Raw genomic sequence first — 16,831 nt, 5'->3', positions numbered from 1 at the left:
CGACAACGCCCCCAGCCCCAGATGAGAAAAAAAGCTACAAAAAAAGGAGGAAAACCAGGCGCGGCAGAAGGGGCCGCACAAGACACAACATCTGTAATAACCCGGAGCAGGGGCAGGGGGGGGAAACGATGATACAAGAGAACACTATCATCAACCTCTCTCAGAGAAAACTCACAATCCACGAGGAACAAGTACTGAGAAGAGGTATGACTTTCTGCCCAACAGCCAACTTCGATCCCGTAGAAACGAGAATTGACATCTTCAAGTTCGTAAGGAAATTGAAATTGGACAAAATCTTTGCAAATCGCCCCCAATCAGAACAAACAACTAACATCGGCATAACTGATGAAATGACTAGTGATCTCATTGACGATGACTTATCTCTCCTTCAAACCACACACTCATTAGCAGGCATTGAGGATGTGCCAAGCTCAGGAGAAGTACTTAGGAGAGAAGAAATCACACAGAGAAGAGATCCTAGTAATTTTAAGAAGAAATCTAGATTCCTACCACATGTGACACACGATGCCATCGATGTCTTCAACGATGCAATCTTACAAGACTTGGACAAGCTAACCACCAGAAAAATGGAAATCACAAGAAAGAACTCCAATATCTCTAGCATGGAATGGCAAGCCATAAAGTCACTCAAGGAAGATAGCTCAATAGAAATAAAATCCTCGGACAAGGGGGGAAATATAGTAATCTTTGACAAGGACCAATATAAACTGGAAGCTCTAAGACAATTGGAAGATAAAGAATGCTACGAGGTGATTACCAAGAATGAGTTTGATAAATGCATCTTGGAATATCACGGACTCCTAAAAACGTGGTTGGATGAAGGCATGTTGAGCAAGAATGAATATGAATATCTACACTGTGAACACCCAATCATCCCCACATTTTACCACCTGCCGAAGGTGCACAAGAACATCAAGCACCCACCAGGGAGACCAATTGTCTCATCCATAGGGAGTCTTCTAGAAGCAACTTCCAGATTCATCGATAACTATCTATCCCCCCCATGTTAAGGATCTTCCATCTTTTGTAAGAGACACTCAGGACTTCCTGAGGATCATTGACGACATACAATGGGATGATGACATGCTTCTCATTACTCTAGATGTCGCCAATTTGTACACATGCATTGGGCACCAAGATGGACTCCAAGCCATTGAATGGTTTCTAAAAAAGAAAAGCATGCACTTCCATCAACACAATCGCATGCTTTTAAAAATGATTGAGTTTTGTCTTTTTAATAACATCTTTCTCTTTTCAGGTACAATGTATCGCCAGACTAGGGGGACCGCCATGGGCACGTGCTTCGCCCCCAGCTACGCGAATTTATTCGTGGGCTGGTGGGAGAAGCACGTGGCCTGGGGGGGGACCAACGAACACTGGCTGGACAACATTATGGTCTGGACCAGATACATTGACGATTTGTTTGTCGTCTGGCGGGGAGACAGACCCTCGGCCGAGAGGTTTGTGTCAACGCTAGGCGAAAACAGTCTCAATCTAAAATTCACCAGCGAGATCAGTGACAAAACAGTCCACTATCTTGACCTTGAGGTTTTTGCGGAAGGTGGCATTATCCAAACCAAGCTCTACCGCAAGCCGACGGCGGGTAATGCCGTCTTGCATGCTGCAAGTCACCATCCTAGATCTATGGTAAAAAATATTCCTTATGGTGAATTTTTGCGCCTGAAACGGAATTGCTCTGAACACAGCGATTTCCTCCTGGCACAAAAAACAGCAACCTCTAGATTCCTAGAACGAGGCTATTCTAGAAAAACACTCTCGGAGGCCTCAAATAAAGTGGAACTGGTAAATAGGAAAGATCTGCTGGTGAACAAAAACCTGAAAAAAACAGAGAAAACAAAACCCATAACCAGAATGATAACGACCTACAATATGAGATCAAAAGAGGTGGTCCAGATTTTTAACAACAATTGGCATATTCTGAAAACAGACATTGTTCTGAAGGATAGAATATCGCCGAGACCAACCATCACATATAGGCGTTGTCAATCTTTGGGTGACCATCTAACGAGGAGCCACTACAGGGACCCCCCAAAACCGGTTAGATCTAAACCAATCCAGGGTTTCTACCCCTGTATGCACTGCAAGGCGTGCAAATATAGCCACAAGAAGACTAAATACGAGGGTAGACCCAATGACCCCCGACCGACTAGAACTATCAAGAAGTTCTTGAATTGCAACTCTGAATTTGTTGTATACTGTCTTGTTTGCCCGTGCTCCAAGAGGTATGTTGGAAGTACGATCAATCCAGCAAAGAAGCGTATTCTAGAGCACATGCGTGCCATTACCAAAAAGGATAAGAATTATCCGGTGGCACGCCACTTTGAAACCCACCATAACAGCAACAGAGACTTACTGTCCTTCTATCTGATAGATCAGCTGGAGAAACAAGAAAGAGGTGGGGACAAAGTTAGAACTCTGAGGGCCATGGAGTCGAGATACATCATCGACCTCCAAACCATGAAGCCGGTGGGTCTAAATAATGATGAAGAACTTTGGGTACACCTGGACTAATGATATAATGAGGGCAACTGTACAGAAACAACTAGATAACATCTGAAACGAAATTAGGACACTGATTCCCTGCTACCTCTCCCGAAAGCTTTTTTTGTATAACTAATCAGGATATCAATACAATTCAATTAGGGAGGCCTATGTCCATACAGGGCCAGATACTGTAAAAGAACAAGAAAACATGCCCATTCAGGGCTCAATAATAAAAGTGACTTGCCTGTAGTTTACAACTACACAGAGACAGACACTTAAAACACACGGTGTATGTAAATAGATCGGTGATCGATACTCGTTACATAGAAATGTTAAAATATGTGATGATTGCCACAAAGAGTTATTGAAATATCTGCATTATGTGGTGCACTTTATATTAACTCTTGACTTTGTCTTATATAAGAACGTAAAAAATTCTTTTCAAAATGTGCGAGGAAAAATAATGTGTGTAATTACATGAATTATATGCTTCGTTATATACATAACCGTTTTCTCTCTCCAAGCAAGTCGAGTATTCAACAACCAATCTATATGGGAGTTTCTTTTTCCCTTGTTTTTAATGCACGAGCACTTTATTCATCGCCATTTCCTCCGTGTATTGACGTTAAGAACAGCATTTGCACATTACAAGATGTCTGCCATTATTTTAATAAATTTTTGGCTTAGTCCTCTTTTGATGTTATTGAAGAGGTGGAGATATAATGGCGTACAAGTTTATTCACTTTTGACACTGAGGAAGCCGTTTTACGGCGAAACGCGTTTGTCTTTCTATGGGGTAGGGGGTCTGCTATTAAATTTGTCAACATACCACCAGTTTGGAGTGCCGTCTGCTTTCTTCAAAAATAAGCGAGCGTGTGTTGATATATATATATATATAAAAAATACCAAATTCTTATACCATCGTTTCATTCATGCCACTCATAACCCATACTATTCCAACATATCAGAGCTGTGAGACATCTGTATTCTCCAATCAAATTATTCCATTACAAAGTACTCTCTCTTAATCAGCGTACATAAGATGTTCCAGCATCCTCAATGTGGGCTCCACTTTATTCAATATTCTTAATGTGTATGGAGTACTCCACTGTTCTTGAATCACCTCCGATGACTGTGGGTGAATTGCAAACATGAAAAATGGATGGAATAATTTCAAACCTTATAACCTCTTGCAACTTATCTCTAGAGATGAACACTCCTGCTTTCAGTTTGTCTGGAATCAACATGCTCAAAGGAAATTAACCCTGCTCCCGGACTGATCACCATCTCAACTCTTTCGTCCACAACTTCCCATCAAAACCTCCTACCACCACAAAGTGCACTATCACATACAGGCAAAACCAAGATTGCACAACTCACATATCAACTCAATTCTCTCTCAAATCCACATCAAATTACAGTTGTCATGCAGAATATACTCATACAGACTGCTGTCAAAATCCCTTCAATTAACATTTTAAACAAATCCTTAACCACCATCCTGTTTCCAGCAGAGCCCAATATACTCTACACAAGAAGAACGAGCTGCTATCCTACAAAAAACAAGCTTTTGCCCAAGGAGTGGTAAAATAATCTACCATATTTTTAATCAGAGACGTTCTGAAAACCACAGTGGATAAATATGGTGTGGTGGCATTACTTCTGGACCAATCGGAAGCCTTCAACAATGTGTATCACCACTCCTTCCTAGGAAAACTAAAAGAAACCAACATAAAGGGAAGCATCTTTGACTGGATCACCTCCTAGCTTAGCGACAGATCGAGCATTATCTCCGTACCTGCATTCACATACCCACCTTTCAGTATCAAGGCAGGTATAACTCAATGACTGATCATTGCTCCACTATTCTTCAGTTGTACTTGAGCCCTCCTCCAGAACACATCAAAACACCTAATGTCACACGCTATAACTACGTAGATGACACACAGATGATCCTGAAACTGGAAAAGCGGAGTGATCGTGATAACTGAAGCCTAGATGGTTGTCTATGAGCTACCGAGCAATGGATGCTAACAAAAATTCTCCCATGTGGGAACTGGAAAACAAACTATCCTTTGACAAACTAGCCTCACTATCTTGGGGCACAACCCACACCATAAATAGAAGTGAGAAACTTAGACGTAACAATCGATTCTGACCACTCCATAGCCCCACAAGTTGACAAAAGGACTAGAACAGGAGGTAATACCAGGGGTATGCAACAATAAAGCTTCCTATATCCGTGTTTCTCGCAGAAGAACCAGACAACTAAAAGTGCCACTAACCCTGACCTACCAAATACTTCACAATAAGAATGAAAAACAATGGTGCTCTATTTCTGGACTGGCTAGAATATACAATACACACGGTGGCTGTGTTAAAATGAGAAAATCCATAAGGAACGGAAGAGACTGCCAGTCAATACCAGGCACAGTCGCCCATAAAAGTTGCACATGGAGCAAGTGCAAGTGTGACTAAAACAGAATTGGTAGGGGCTGTCACTAACCAGACAAAATGGACAGCATCAAGGTTAACGGTCTTGTGAATGAAGCTGCAGAATATGTAATATATAATGACACTGCCTGACTATCTCACAATAGTACAGTCTACTACTATTTAAAAACAAAATATTTTCATAAACCAGCCATCCGGTAACTTGAGAAGTATTACTACTTGTACTATTTGTACTATGCATGCAGGCATGACTGCTTGCATGACCATCAACATGCAAGCAGGGATGACAGTTTATAAGAGAACTTTATATATCAGACTACACAATCGATCACCCGTATGACCAACTGCATGACCATTTCAAGGTATATTGATGACAGATTCCATAGCATATTACGTTAAAGCTTAATGATAACTATATGTAAACGATTGCTTGACAAATTGCATGACGGTCTGCTTTCAAACTGTGACAGCTGTGTGACAAACAGCACGACTAATTGTCATTTCCATATACATGACACAATCTCTAACGTTCTAAGCATCCCACAGTGATGTGCTAGCCTTCCACGAAACGCTTCTGTGCCTCGTCAAGTGTAGAAAGCACTATATAAATGCAATCACAATGCAAAACAATACCATACAATACACCTATTGGTAGTTCTGACATAAACTTGCAGTACAGGAGAATTCATCACACAGAGGCGTGATAAAATGCATAGTTGTGCATACACAAAGGCACATAATAAAAAATATAATAACTCTCTAAGCAGCTCCAACTCATCATATCTAGACCACCTGTGCCTCTGGATGAAGACAGTTTCCTATGCCTGCGCCTGACTAAGACTAAGGTTATGGTGCTGGGGCAAACAGAATTGGACTCATTACCCCTGCCTGACCTCCCATTCAAGGAGCACCCCATCCATGTTGCTGAGAAATAGAAACCTGGAAATAATACTGGATTCTGAGATCTCTTTCAGTCTCCAAGTCTAATATGTGGTCAAGGGCAACAACCTGTACCTCCACAATGAACACTAGGATAAGCCTGTTCTTGTTAGGTCTCGAGTAGAATGCACTCCGTTACCTCTCATAAGACGCAAAAGTTGGGTTTAAAGCTCTATAAATAATCCATCAAACATATTGGTATGAAAATTAAGGATAATTGTAGAAATTGGCACACAACTAAAATAATGCAGTTAACCTAGTTATGTTTTTTGTACAGCTTATACTGAAAACAGATTTAGGGGTGCCTTCAGACCTCAAGAAGTGTGGATCATGATCACATCATACGGAAACCCTGCAAAAAAATGTGAAACTCTCCTATTGCTAAACAGTGCACCCCAAATCTAGCCCAGCTGGAAGCCGGGGATGTACATGACATGCTTATCAAATCTGTAGCCTCCTTCCAAAGGCTGAGGCCTTGATTACTACTTGTGTAGAGTAGGGTAGGGTATTTACCACACTAGGTAAGTACCTTTGAGTTGGGGTGAGGTTTTTATCGTTTGTGGCAAATGTATTTTGCTTGTGGGCACCTAGCTATACCTACATACTCAGGGTGTTTCTTTCATCTGAAGAAATTATCTGTGTGCGTAATATTACTTTTAGTCGGTATTGTGTCTTCTGTGTAATAGGCATTACTTTAAGTAAAAAAATAAAGATCTACACTAAGTACTAATAAATGTGCTCTAATCCACCAATTAAGCGAAGTGTTTGAGAGTTCATCCTTCCAAGTCAAAAACTACAAAAGTGACTCCCATGCATTTTTAGGTCTCGCCTAGGCCACGCTTGCACGGGCTCTTCAAGACATGCTGTATTCAGGATATGGGCTTAAAGCTGCTCCCACTTTCCACCCATCTTTGTAATTGGCTCCTGTCCCTGTCCTTTGTAAATGGTGGCTTTTCATCGGTCATTAGGCTTCGTAGTCCCTCCTTAGTACTGACAAGTTCTACTCTCGTTTCCGCAGGAGCGTCATGCAAATTATGAAAGGTCCTCAACCTCTCCTGGTCATCTATTGTATCCAACTGAGTCACAGTACCAACAGTAACCTGGTGAAGAAGGGACAAAACAAGGAGGAAAGCAAAAGGTCCCATGTCGCTCCCCACTCTGGGACAGAACCAGTCAACCAAGAGACAGTTCTGTTAAGAGAGAGAACAGAAGAAGAGGTAAGCATGCAGGGTATTTCTAATCTTACAACTAAATCCTCTCTATCCGTCTCTGTATCTACCTGAATAATTCCGTTCTTCCATGCATTCTGGTAACAGGGGTAAGCAAAAAGGTGTGTATGTCTAGAAAGGGAAAAAGACACAAGTAATAAAGTGTTCCGAGTTGGAGAGCAAAGTATAAGGAAATGTAAACAACTATACAAACACCCACCTAAAGACATGTAACAACTGGCCAAAATTGTTCCAAATAAAATAAGGTTCTCTATGATGCTCTTTATGGAGGTCTGCTCCTGCTGTCCTGTAGATTCCTAAAGAGAAATAGGAATATTGTTAGGTCTGCCTGAGGCCAAGGTGGAGAGTATACAATGCATTAAAGAGCATTGGCCCATGTCAGATAAGTACAAAAAGGAGCCAAATAATAGATAATAGTGTAAACGCAAAAGCGTTGTTACCGTGAATGAATGAATGCAGTTTTGTCTCTGTTTTTGTCTCTTTGTTATAGGAACAACACCCCCAGGGGATTGGAGCCTACAACCGATGTCGCAGAGATGTGGAGATGACTCAGGAAAGCAGGAACTGGAAACGCTGATGCAGGAGAAACTGCCATGGCGAAATGGCGCAGACGGAGAATGAACGAAGACCCAGAAGGACAGGTAGGTGACTTGGAAGCGCTCTACACTTTCTTGAAGCAGGAACGCGAAGAGTCTCTGCTCGGGATCAGCGAGTTAATGAGCGCCTCGGCCGATTCCCAAGCATGTGCATTAGCGGATGCCGACCATAATCGTAGTTCTTTGGTCGTGCGAGACCGGCAAACATGAAAAGTACCGCCTTGTCTCTTCTAGAAACCTCCCATGAGGATAACCCCTGTTACATGTGTGGTTACTCCCTAGATTTTATTTACAGCCTCAGAGCCCTATTTTCTTACAAGGCTTCAGGCAGGACACACGCTTGGTCCAAAGCAAGGCTGGCAGTGGTTACTTTACTCACTTACACATCTCACATTTATATGAGACCTTCTATAAATTTCCCTTCATCAGCTCCACTCAGAGTACAACCTAATCCGTAATTACTATAATAATTCTTTTGTCATGTTTCAAAGCTACTAATGGTATATATGGACATAGCTATTTCAATGTTCTAGTGGTACTGTCTTGCGTTATGGGTAGGGTGAAATTACCATATCTTCTGCAGTGTGCAGTACCATATGTGGCCAAAACAGGTCAAATCAGACCTCTTTTGGCCACATATGGTACTGCTCCCTGCAACATGGCTAGGTAAAAAACATTGCCATTTATAATGCCAAAAACTTCATCTCCAACAAATGCGAGACCGATTGCATTTCCAATGCATGACGTCCCGCATTTGTTAAAATTAAAGCTGTTGGCACTGAAAATGACAATCTTTTTTTCTTTTGCTTTTTTATCCCTATGGCAATAGTGCTATGCTAATATAATAACTACATAGCAAATAAAAAACAAAGGTAAAAAACATTGTTATTTTCAATGCCAACAGCTCTAACTTTAACAAATGCGAGACCTATTGCATTGCAGCCCTTCCTAGTCTTCATTCCCGGTGTACATATAACTATCATTTAAGGTACAATGTGCTATTGATACATTTTTAGAACTATAAATTAATTCCAGAGTGTGTAGATGTGAGACAACAATCTAATCAAATCCGAAATGCCTCTAGATCCAGAGGATTCTACATCTCTATGCTTCCACCATGGACCATGCAGCTGCAGGACAGTGGAGTAGAGGCAAACATCACATACTTTCCCCATGCCTGCTTTCCCCCAGGGGTATACCTTCGAATGGGGGGGGGGGTATTTATGGTACTGCACCCCCCAAATAAATGTATTTTCTAATAAATAGTTGGGTACAGGTGCTTTCATTTCGGGTATGGTGAGGTGTCTTTCGGTTTTCAGCTGGGATTTTTACGTATACGCACAGTCAAAAGTACAGACACACATACTCATCTCTGTTTTGAAGAACTTAAAACATCTTGGTTATTTTAGAAAATAATGAGTTTTAAGTACCCCTAACAATCCCCACTCCTCTTCCTTTCCACTGCCCCTTGACCCCCTCATGCTGTGCTTCTCATATAATTTATGTTAACATGATATGCCTGCGTGATTGTTGTAAAATCTGACATTCACATGCCTCTAATCTTACTGACCAAGCTACGCCCCTTTTGTTCGCTCACATGATGTCGGGAAATGTCTGATAATGAAAAAAAGTGGCAGTGCCCAGAAATGAGTGCCAGTGGCCTCCACTGGCAACCACCGGCTCAAAATAAGCACAAGTATTATAAAGTAATTGCTGCTCCAGAGACTGTTTGTAAAGCAGCTTCCTGAGTATGAAATCTCTTGATTTACATGATGCGATGGCTCTCTTTACTATCGTAATTCAGTTATACAACGTACCTTCTCAGTGCCTCGTGTTTTCTGTTCTTAACCGCATGCGCACTAGCGGTTTTCCCGCTGTGCGCTGCGTTTTTTTAACAAAAAACGCGTTACATGACGAGCTCAGCTCATGAGCGTACGAGCGTCGTCACTCATGACGAGCTGAGCTCGTCATGAGCGCAGAAGGGGTTAAGTAAATGAGATCTGCATTATAATTCATAATTTGACATGCTTCCTGTATCTGAAACAAGCTGAACAGAGTTCTATTTAAAGCACCTTAATACTCACAATGCTACAGAAGCAATATATAACTGTAAAATGATAAATAATAACCCAAAAATAAGCGCCTTTCCAGATGCCCTCAGGATGACTGTTTCAGAGGAAGAAGGCCACCTCCATCTCTTCTGAACAATTTTGTCTGTGCTGTTGTACCTAGAGATCCTACTAGATTTCCGGCTTTACACTGGATGCTCCCACCTTCTCCTGCCCTGTCTGCATCAGTATGTTTCTTTGCAGACTAACAATATTATGTATTTCACCAATATCCATCATGTGACATTTGCAAAACAAACAACCATAATGCTTTCAAGATATCCCTGTGCTATATTCAAGATACACTCTTGACGTGCCTGCTTTATTACTTTTCTTCTATTTATGGCACATGTGTATTATGTTCACATGTCATCTGATGGCTCCTTTAACGTATGTCTCTTTAACACATTGATGATATGTCTGAATGTGTTTACATTAAGCCTTGACTGCGTTCATGCTTCGTTTGTGCTGCACCAGTGTCGTCTTAAAGATTTGTGTGGCCCTGGGCAAGGAATATTTTGAGGGGCTACATTTGTAACAACTTTGACTTGTACTCAGGGGCGGCTCCTCCGGTATGGCGGAGGAGCGTGCCCTCACCTCCGAAATGCAGCAAATGAAATAAAATAATAAAACAATTTTATTATCATTTTCTTTTTTACATACTCTGCCGAGTCCGCAGAGTCTAGTGCGGAGTGGTAGGAGCACTGTAAGTTTGCATGTCGGTTTGGCCGTCTGTATTAGGACAGCCAAACAGACATGCGCACTTACATTTCTCCAACCCAGCTGTCTTGCACAGCCGGGTGGGAGAACAGGCACAGGCTCCCTGTCCCTAACTGAGCAATCCCGTCGCTTCTCTCACGCTGGGTAATAGCATGAGAGCAGCGTCTGGAATGGGTGGGGTGGGGAGCAGAGGAGCGCAGAGGCCGCAGGACCAGAGAAGCACTGAGGCGGCGTCTAGCAGCGGCAGGTAAGTTCTTTTATTTTTTTATTCTTTTTTCCCCCATGCTGCCCTCACCAAGTTTTAGTGGCAGCAGCCACCACTTCTTATACTACTCATTTTCTGCTAATTGAAGACCAAATGAAGTCCTCCAAACTTTCAGAAATGGGGGCACACAAAGTCAGTGGAAATATGTCTTTCCGGGGCCCCAAAATTTCTTACGTTGACACTGAAAAAAGAGAGACAGAGTCAGAGGTAGGAAAAAAGGAGAGAGGGTGAAATATAGGTATAGACAGAGATGAGCTAGAGAGAGAAAGTTCATTTTCTAAAAGACGGGGGTTCCTTGGATGGTAGGGGCTCTGGGCAATTACCCACTTTTCCCCAGCCTTAAAACATCTTTGTGCCGCATGTAAAATGCATGTGATCCAGCGCCCCTATGGAAAATATGCCATAAGCTACACAACCCAACTCCACAATTTTCACCATTAATCATAAATCATTCACAAGGCCCATATTTTTTACATGACATATTTGAGCAACTGAATCATGTGACCTAATTAATAAAACCTATTCACAAATTATATACATATTTATATACAACTGTAGTATAATGCTTTCACCATGATAATATAAAACTTTGTATTTAATTAAGCCACTTAGGTGAATGACTCTGCTAATGGTAACCTAAAACTCATAAATAGCAAGGCCAGCTTACAGTTTAAGAATTTTTGTTTATTAACTATTATTCAAAGAAAGTGCATTTTTATTAGAATCTTTTTATTCAAGCATTTATCTTTTTTAGAGGATTAACCAAAATATTGACAGTCACAAGCAAAATCAGTTAGCTTAATTTAAAATGATTAAACAGTTTTCCCAATACTTAAACCCTAACATCCCTGTCTAAAACTCATCTTCACCTAAAAGAATAAAGTTAAAGTCATTAGGCCTAATGATCCTTACGTGGTCCAAGGAAAAGTCCGACAGCACGTCTCAGTCTCAGGAGAAAATAAGCAGCAAGCGCGCTCTCCCTCCCAAAGGGTCAGTTTTTATACCTTTCTAACTAACTAAAGTAACAGCAGCGTATATATATATTTTTTATTAATTCAGATATTTCATTGGTTAAGCCACGACAGTCCACAATGAGGTCACACGCTCATGACCAAGTCCGGAGCTTCATCTTTGCCCTTATTGTTCTTAGTCTCATCATCCTCTTTGCATCCTCAAAATGATACTTTTGACGGAGGAAACTTTTGCTTCCTAAACTTGGCAGAACCACATCCGTCCTGTCCTTGACAAAGCCACCAAGGAACATATTTGATACGACCAGGATTACTTCTGCATAGAAAATATCAGCTCAGCAGAAATGTACCGCGCATGAGTGAAAGTACAGCTCTGGTCAATCTCGAAGACTGCAAATACTGGCAGCCATCTTCTTTAGGCCCACTCTCAGAACTAATGCATAAACAAACCATCAATTAATGTGAGAAATAAAGTTCGTTCTGTTACCCTCCCACCTTTACTAATAATTACCCATTAAACTATGTTACCTAGCAAAAGCAAATGAAGCAACAAACTGATTCGTGCAACATTTAAAGACAGAAAAACAAAACATGAGCACGAAAAATAAGCACATGCAATTATAAATCAGCCGCATTTAATACTGACAAAAACGATAAACAAAAAAAGTTTATTTATTACACACACACATGCATTTGCAACATAAGCACATATATGAGCACATATATTAGTATCCCGCGTGTAGTGTTCTGTAATTTTTAAACTAAGTTGGTTAATATTTCATCGCACACTTTATTAGTATTATTATCTGTTATGGGAGTATTAACTTTGCGAGTTGAAATAAATTTATTTCTAAATCTCGCTCCATCACATGTCTACTGCGTTTGAAATATATCTGTGTTGTGCTTACGCTGCAACTGCGATCACAGTATAACATGGCTCTACTGCGTTCACGATACACCTGTATTGTGCTTATGTTACATCCACAATCAGCCTGTGTTGTACATAAAACACGTTTCCGCTGCGTTCATGACACATCCGCAGTTTGTTTTTCTACATCTCAACTGTGTTTCATATACATCTAGATTGTGCTTACATTACTTCTCAGCTGTGTCCATGATACGTCTTTGCTACGTATAAAAGAAGGGACATATTTACAATAACTGGCGCATCCCTGCAAATCAGCAGGGATGCGCCAGTTATTGTGCGCCACAGCTCCGGCATCATGGATGCGCCGCATTTACAATGTGGCGCACCATGGTGCAAAATCGGCACAGATGCGTCACGCATCTGTGCCGTAAAAGTGACACATTGCTGGAGTTGCGTCGCGAGCGCGACCCAGCTCCAGCAATGCTCTGGGGGCCCTATCTAGTTAATGCTGCGTCAATCCTTACGCCTGCTTCAAGCAGGCGCAGGGTTTCGACGCAGCATGGGCCCAAAAGTGACTGAGTGAAATCTTGTAGATTTCACTCAGCCACTTTTAGGAGGTGTTCCTGCGCCGGAACGCCCCCCCTGCACAGGAACGCCTACATGTGGCGCAGGGCATTACAACGTGACGTATCTCCCAATTGCGTCATGTTGTAAGAACCCCGCACCATGGAGCAGGAGTTGCTCCATGGTGCGTCACAAAAGTGACGCAACGGCGGCGTAAATGAGGCGCAAGGGGCTTGTAAATCTGCCCTGAAGTCTCTACGGTTTTCATGATACATCTGTATTGTATTTATCTTACATCTGGATTGCGTTGACGAGACGACTGTGCTACGTACAAAACAAGCCTTTATTGAGTTCATGATACACGAATTGTGCGTAGGTTGCGTCTTTGTTGCGTTCACAATACGTCTGTTCTGCGTATATCACACGACTCTACTGAGTTCATGATACATCTTTATTTTGTTTACGTTACATCTCTATTGCGTTCACGAGACGCTCTGCTACGTACAAAACACGTCTCTACTGTGTTCATGAAACGTTGCTTCTTTGCTGCGTTCACGAGGCGTCTGAGTTGCATTCAAGAAAGAATGGGTTTGACAGACTGATGACAAAATAACATCATATTAACAGCCAACAATTGGAGGGAATGTGTTTTTCTTGACTCCCGGAGATGCCTGCCCTGCTTCTGACGACTAGAACGCGCTGTGCTAGGGTCATCAAGGGTTTGAAATGCGTGTTTATGCCCCGGTTTCCATTTTAGAACCCCTACTGCTCTTGCAGAGGTCCGCATGATTACATCGATGACACATTGCTGCATTCTGCACCGAGATTTTCACACATATTGTTTTTGATTCCTTTGTGACAAGCCAATAGTTAAAAAAACATGTCTCTACTGCAGACTAATGATTCACCTCATCTCATTTTAATTTCTCTATTCACACATTTTGCCACATAGTTAAATATCATAATAAAAAATAAGGAGATTAAATATTAACGGAAAGAAACAAGATGACGAAAGTCATACAATAAACATTAGGCATGCAACATATTCCTCTTTCGTCTCTCAGTTTTAGGTCTGGCATTAGCCAAGACCTTTTGTTTTTCAGATATACATATGTATGTATGTATGTATGTATGTATGTATGTATATATATATATATATATATATATATATATATGAAAACTTGTTACTCGAGCATCCACTGCCACTCCTTACCGAGAGTTGCGTCGTCTGTAGAGACTCCTCGAGCCAAGTCTCAATATATAAGTTTCAAAATGACGATGCTGTGTACGGTGTCAAATCTTTTTTATTTTGCCGCTGCAGCGGCAAAATAAAAAAGATTTGACACCGTACACAGCATCGTCATTTTGAAACATATATATATATATATATATATATATATATATATGTTTTCCAAATCCGCTCTGTGCGCGCTGAAGGTGGCCCCGAGGGAGGTGGCACCAATGCCGGCCGAGCACGCCGGTATGTAAACGTTCCAAAGTCCCAAAGTAACGGTGCTCTCAGATTGCACAAATAACGCAACTCCGCTACTGCTCCAAGGGTGTTTATTTTCCTAACAACATGTTTCGGCTGCGGACAGCCTTGTCATATACATATATATATACATGTATGGATGGATGGATATATATATAGACTGTTCTCACCTGAGCAACCAACAAGACACCTACAGTCAGCTCACCAAAGCAAACTGTGAATCAATCCTTACAGTTGCGATTTTTTTTGCCACATACCCAATGCTCCATTACTTCAAACTCTCTCACAATACAGGAGTTTGTGAAGTTTAGGTGAAGAAAATTCCCAACTACGCTGTAACACTTCCCCTCCAGAAGTATTGAACAGAATAGATTATACTTGGTAAAGTAATGTTAACGCCACCCTGGTCCACTTCCCTTTATCCACTGTAACTTACTAATAGTCACCTTTCCCAGCTCCTACACTCAATTAAATAGTATCAGAAGGAAACTTACAACCATAAAAGCACATCAAAAATAAAGAAAAAAACGAATCATATTTTTATCCGCTTTCTTTCTAAAATCTGATTAACCCCAAAGCAAACTTTATTTCCTTCTTTGCAACTTTGGTATGCTACCAAGGTGTTCTTGAAAGAATAAAGAATAAGGCGTTCATACCGTGTTTATTCACACACATTAGGGGTGCATGCAGCAAGTCTAACTCCGATCAATCAGTCAATCAATCAGAGTTCTTACAAAGTGCGACTAATCAACCGTTATGGTCTCAAGGCGCTGGGGGATTGGTTCTGCTGTTCAGTTGAAGAGCCATTTCAGTCGAAAAGCCAGGTCTTGAAGTCCAGCCTGAGATGAGGCAGTGAAGAAGAGAGTTCCAGGTCTTTGCGGTGAGGTAGGAGAAGGATCTTCATCCGATCGTGGTCTTGCGAATCCGAGGAATATTGGCCAGGACCAGGCTGGCGGAGCGGAGGTGTCTGGTGGAAGAGTAGGAGAGGTGGTGGTTGAGGTATGCAGGTCCAATGTTGTGGAGGGCTTATAGGCGTGCGTGAGGAGCTTGAAGGTGATTCTTGTGTTGATCTGGAGCCAGTGGAGGTTTCTCAGGTAATCAGTGACGTGGCTACGGCGGGGGATGTCTAGGATAAGTCTTGCGGCGGTGTTCTGGATTCTTTGCAATTTCTTTTGGAGCTTCTGAGTTGTGCTGTCGTAGAGTGTGTTGCCGTAGTTGAGTTTCCTGCTGACAAGCACCTGAATGACCATTCTTCTGGACTCGGTGGGGATCCACTTAAAAATCTTTTGAAGCAGATGGAGCATGTGGCAGCAGGAGGATGAGACGGCCTTGATTTGGCGGTCCATTGAGAACGAGGAGTCAAGGATGATGCAGAGGTTACGGGCGTGGTCAGAGGGTGTGGGAGGGCTTCGAGCGCTGTGGGCCACCAATAGTTGTCTCAGGGAGGGGGTGGTTCCCAGGATGAGGACTTCGGTTTTGTCGGAGTTGAGTTTGAGGCAGCTGCCCTCATCCTGGTGATTACTGCCTTCATCGCGTTGTGGAAGTTGCTCTTTGCATCTGTAGGTTCCTCGGTGAGGGACAGAATCAGCTGGTTGTCAAAGGCGTAGGAGACAATGTTTAGTCCGTGGTTTCTGGTGATAACTGCCAGCTGGGCCATGTAGAAGGTGAAGGGGGTAAGGCTCAGGGACGAGCCCTGAGGGACTCCCCAGCTTATCTGTGTAGGCTCTGAAGAGAACTGTAGAAGCCTGATCTCTGGGTTCGGCCGGTGAGGAAGGAGATGATCCACTCTATGACTTTGCCGTGGATGCTGGTGTCGGGGAGTCTTGTGTAGAGGGTGTGCTGGGAGACAATGTCGAAAGGGGCAGAAAGGTTCACGAGTATGAGAGTTGTGGTTTTGCCTCGGTCAAGGAGACTGCAGATGTCAACTGTTGCGGTGAGGAGTGCAGTCTCTGTGCTGTGATTGTTTCTGAAGCCTGACTGGGAGGTGTCCAAGATGTGGTTTGTTTCGATGAATTTGGTGAGTTGGGCATTGATGGCCTTCTCAATTACTTTGGCTGGGAAGGGGAGCAGAGAGATGGATCTGTAATTATTGAGGTCCG

At 42.2% G+C, this 16,831-nt stretch overlaps 1 long non-coding RNA gene across 3 annotated transcripts in view; it reads left to right on the top strand.

Moving 5' to 3' along the window:
* The window catches only part of LOC144798639 (uncharacterized), a 320,650-nt gene that overhangs the window by 286,089 nt on the left and 17,730 nt on the right, over positions 1–16,831 (top strand). For all 3 annotated transcript variants that reach the window (XR_013603589.1, XR_013603590.1, XR_013603588.1), the window contains exons 2-3: positions 6,938–7,136; positions 7,639–7,789. This is a non-coding gene — a long non-coding RNA (uncharacterized LOC144798639). The remainder of the gene's footprint in view (positions 1–6,937; positions 7,137–7,638; positions 7,790–16,831) is intronic.

Source organism: Lissotriton helveticus, chromosome 12 (genome assembly GCF_964261635.1).
Source record: "Lissotriton helveticus chromosome 12, aLisHel1.1, whole genome shotgun sequence".
NCBI classification, from domain to species: Eukaryota; Metazoa; Chordata; class Amphibia; order Caudata; family Salamandridae; genus Lissotriton; species Lissotriton helveticus.
The sequence above is the reverse complement of the archived record's forward strand: the minus strand, read 5'-3'. Positions and strand labels throughout refer to the sequence as shown.